The sequence below is a fragment of the Aotus nancymaae genome, unplaced genomic scaffold (assembly GCF_030222135.1).
Source record: "Aotus nancymaae isolate 86718 unplaced genomic scaffold, 86718_ANA_hifiasm-v0.15.2.pri h1tg000016l, whole genome shotgun sequence".
Taxonomy (NCBI): domain Eukaryota; kingdom Metazoa; phylum Chordata; class Mammalia; order Primates; family Aotidae; genus Aotus; species Aotus nancymaae.
The window spans coordinates 63,858,233-63,863,195 of record NW_026988428.1 but is presented as its reverse complement, the minus strand read 5'-3'; the positions used below and the strand labels follow the sequence as shown (position 1 = coordinate 63,863,195).

General features: G+C 41.4%; 1 non-coding gene across 1 annotated transcript; it reads left to right on the top strand.

The window, feature by feature from the left end:
- Window positions 1-574: 574 nt before the first annotated feature.
- LOC135275539 (small Cajal body-specific RNA 11) lies at window positions 575-704 on the top strand. The gene has a single exon (XR_010343161.1). It is a non-coding gene; the product is annotated as a small Cajal body-specific RNA 11 (non-coding RNA).
- Window positions 705-4,963: the final 4,259 nt, after the last annotated feature.

The following is a 4,963-nucleotide window of genomic DNA, read 5'->3' as shown; positions in this document are numbered from 1 at the left end:
TACAGGCGTGAGCCACCGTGCCCGGCCTCTTTTTTTTTTTTTTTTAACGTTAAATGTTACTTTGTTTATTGTAAAATTCTTAACCTATAATATATGGTTGGCAATATTGACTGACTTATAATAAAGTGACTTGAGCCTGTGTGCCTGCGGCTCTGACCACCAAAGAAACAAAAAGTAATTTAAAAAATGGACTCCTTAAGAACTCCGTGTAATTTGTAACTTTTGTGATTAAAATAACAACGACAAAATCCTAACATGGTAAAAACACACAAACATTCATAGACTTGATTATTTCTCACCTTACACCACTCATGACAGTCGGGTGATTTGCAGGGAAGGTCAAATAACATGAAGACTTGCTCTTGATCAGATGTCAGGGAATCAGGTCAATTCTTCTCACCTTACACCACTCATGACAGTCGGGTGATTTGCAGGGAAGGTCAAATAACATGAAGACTTGCTCTTGATCAGATGTCAGGGAATCAGGTCAATTCTGTGTATGAATAGATATTATCTCAGAGAAGGCAGATTAGAACAAGGATAAAGCTGTAATTGGTGAAGAAGTAGCAGTCCCTAGTCCTGGCCTATGCCATTTCTACTCCCCCGTGCTCAGTCCTAACAGGGTAGTCTGGCAGGGCACACAGCAATCTCCCTCTCAGTTTAGGAGGGCTGTCCAAAGAATAGGGCTGGCAAGAGAGTACAATTTAAGATTCAAAGAGAAAAAGTAGCAGTCATTCATTTTTAGCCAAGAGAACGAGTGTTTGATATTTTGTGGGTGACACAGTAACCTTGTTTAATTTTTGTCTATATTTAGAAAAACCTATGAAGAGACTTTACTTTCTCTTGTTTTATCACAGTCTTAGAGTAACTTTTTCTGAGGTTGGGAGACTGTTTATGTCTAATAGGAAAATAATTTGTCTTAGCTATGTGTATCAAGCCAGCTTTCAACCGCCAGGAGCTGCTTTCTTTTCATCTTTCTCAGGGGATAGTAGAAGAGACAGAGAAAAGTAAATTCAAGAGTTATTTAGAAAACAAAGTCTATACGACTAGCTACGTGGGTAGAAATGAGGTCAGGGGAGATTTCTAAGTTTCCGCCTTGCAAACAGAAAGGATGGCTATGCCATTCATTGAGACAGCACCAGCTTTCTATTATCATCTAATTTAATACTTACCAAAAATAGTATTATTATTATTTTGAGACAGAGTCTCACCCTGTCATCCAGGTTGGCGTGCAGTGGTGTGATCATGGCTCACTGCAGCCTCCGCCTCCTGGGCTCAAGCAATCCTCCCACCTCAGCCCTCCTGAGTAGCTGAAACTACAAGTGCACATCACCAAGCCCAGCTAATTTTTGTAATTTTTGTGCAGATGGGGTTTCACTCTGTTGCTCAGGTTGGTCTCAAACTCCTGGGCTCAAGCAAACCACCCTCCTCAGCCTCCTAAAGTGCTGAGATTACAGGCATGAGCCATATTCATGGCTCCTGAAGTGCTGAGATACAAGCATGAGCCAAAGATAGGTGAAATGTTAATATTAAGGACCCATTTTACAGAAGGGAAAGAAATTAAGGCTTCATAGAGGTTAACTATCTAACCCATTGTCACATGGAACCAGAACTCAAATTTAGGTTTGTTTGACTTGAAAGTCTTAGTGACAGGCCAGGCACAGTAGCTCACTCCTGTAATCCCAGCACTTTGGGAGGCTGAGGCAGACAGATCACTTGAGGCCAAGAGTTCAAGACCAGCTTGGCCAACATCATGAAACCCCGTCTCTACTAAAAATACAAAAATTAGCCAGGTGTGGTGGCACATACCTGTAATCCCAGCTACTTGAGAGGCTGAGGCGCAAGAATCACTTGAGCACAGGAGGCAGAGATTGCAGTGAGCTAATATCATGCCACTGCACTCTAGCCTAGGTGATAAAGTAAGACTCTGTCTCAAAAAAAAAAAAGGCATACTGACTTTTAAAATTTTTATATAATTCTGCTATCTAGTTCCAGGCTATTTTCATCACCCTCAAAAAAAAAATCTCAATATTGATTCTTCCTAACCATGAGCATGGAATGTTTTTCCATCTGTTTGCATCATTTCTTATTTCATTGAGAAGTGGTCTGTAGTTCTCTTTGAAGAGGTCCTTTACATTCTTTGTTAGTTCTATTCCTAGGTATTTTATTCTCTTTGTAGCAATTGTGAATGGGAGTTTGCTCTTGATTTGGCTCTCTTTAAGTCTGTTATTGGTGTATAGGAATGCTTGTGATTTCTGCACATTGATTTTGTATCCTGAGACTTTGCTGAAGTTGAGCGGGGGGTAGAGAGTTGGGGTGGGATAACATAGGGAGAAATGCCAGGTATAGGTGACAGGGATGGAGGCAGCAAACCACATTGCCATGTATGTACCTATGCAATAATCCTGCATGTTCTGCACATGTACCCCAGAACCTAAAGTACAATAATATACATATATTTATATAAACAATCTCATACCCATTAAGTAGACACTCCTCATTTCCCCTCCCTCCAGTCCATGACAACCACAAATCTTTCTGTCTCTATGGATTTTCCTATTTTGGACATTTCATATAAATGGAATCATGCAAGGAGTAACTTTTTGTGTCTAAATTATTTCACATAGCACAATGTTTGCAAGGTTCATCCATGTCGTAGCAAGTATCAGCACTTCATTCATTTTTATGACTGAATAAAATTCCATTGTATGGACATACCACCTTTTGTTTATCTGTTCATTAGTTGATAGTGTGCCTGCATTTTGGCCATTATGAATATGCCTTTTTGAACATTCATGTACAAGTTTTTGTTTGAACAAATGTATCTAATTCTCTTAGATATATACCCAGGAGTAGAATTGCTGGGTCATATGGTAATTCTGTGTTTAACTTTAGAGGAACTGCTAACTGTTTTCCACAACTGCTGCATCATTTTATATTTTCATCAGCCAATATATGAGGGTTCCAATTTCTACAGCACTCATGACCGGGTTTGTGTGTGTGTTAGTTTGTTTATAGCCACCCCAGTGGGTATAGTGTCTCGTGGTTTTAGTTTACATGCCCCTAGTGACTAATGATATTGAGCATCTTTTCATGTGCTTATTGACCATTTGTAAATATTTAGAGAAATGTCTACTTAAGTCTCTTAAGTGGCCATTTGGCCATTTTTAAATGAGGTTGTTTGCCTTTTGTTGTTGAATTATAAGAGTTTTCTTCTCTTTCCTTTTTTTTTTTTTTGAGACAGAGTCTTGCTCTATCATCTAGGCTAGAGTGCAGTGGTGTGAACATGGCTCACTGTAGCCTCGGCTTGCTGGGCTCAAGAGAGCCTCCTGCCTCTGCCTTCCATGTATCTGGGGCCACAAGCTCATAGCACCCTGCCCGGCTAATTTCTTTAATTTTTTTATAGAGATGGGGTCTCACCATCTCAGGTTAGTCTTGAACTCCTTGGCTCAAGCAATGCCCCCTCTTCAGCTTCCCAAAGTGTTGGAATTACAGACATTCCCCATTGTATCCAACCTAAGAGTTCTTTATATGTTCTGGATATTAGACCCTTGAGTAGAAAAAATACATAAACTGTTTTTCCCTCTGTTCTCATACCACAGTAACAATCAACACAGAAGACTTCTGTAATCAACGCAAGCAATGTATTCTGCAGCAGATATAAACTGGGTATTCTCTAGTTCAATTCAGATGCTATCTACCTGGACATAGTGTCAGATTTCACAGGTTGAGGGCTCAGTCCCACAAGATCATCCCCTCCCTCCCACCAGTCACAAGTCCAGGCCTCTGGAACATCCGACCAGTCACTTCAAGTTGGGGTTCCCAGGACCTTTGTTGGGTTTGATTAATTTGTTAGCACTGCCCACAGATCTCAGGGAAATACTTATGTTTACTGGTTTATTACAAGGGATAAGGACACAAATAAACAGCCAGAGGAAGAGCTACATAGGGCGAAGTCTAGAAGGATCCTGAGTACAGAAGCTTCTGTCCCCCAAGAGTTGGGGTATGCTACCCCTCCCATCACATGGATGAGTTTGGATTTTTTTTGTTTTTGTATTTTTCTGTAGACATGGATGAGTTTTGTTTACCTTCTTGTGTTTAGTTCTCTGGAAGCTCCCCAAACCCTGTCCTCTTGGACTTTATAGAGACTTCATTGGATAGACATGTCTGAAGCATGGATAACCATGTAGAAATGTGGTAAGAAAAAAGGGTATGATCAAGGCTGGACGCAGTGGCTCACACCTGTAATCCCAACACTTTGGGAGGCCGAGGCAGGCGGATCACCTAAGGTCAGGAGTTCGAGACCAGCCTGACCAATATGGGGAAAACCCGTCTCTAATATAAATACAAAAATTAGCCAGGCATGGTGGCAGGCGCCTGTAGTCCCAGCTACTCAGGAGGTTGAGACAGGAGAGTTACTTCAGCCCAGGAGGCGAAGGTTGCAGTGAACCGAGATCGTGCCACTGCACTTCAGCCTGGACAACAGGCTATCTCAAAAAAAAAAAAAAAAGAAAAGAAAAAGAAAAAAAGATATGATCTAATACCTTTTTTTAGATCATACCTAGACTGGGGAAACCCAGCAAAGTCTGTCTGTTCAGATTCTTCTTGGCCTCTCTGTGCGCCATTCCTTCACCCAGGATATGGGCAGGACCCTCTCTGGAATGAGGGTCTCATGATCTACCATCCAACAAGGTAGGTCAGATTTTGTGTTTGTTTGTTTTTTTTGTTTTTGAGACAGCCTCCTGAGTAGCTGGGACTACCGATGTGTGCTACCATGCCTGACTAAGTTCTGTAGAGATGGACCTGTTGCCCAGGCTGGTCTTGAACTCCAGTGCTTGGGCCATCGGCCTGACTGGGCCTCCCAAAGTGCTGAGATTACAGCATGAGCCATCGTGCCCAGTCAGATTATTTCTTTATAGCCAGTTTTTATATGGAAAGGAAGGGGAATTAGAGTAATAATTTT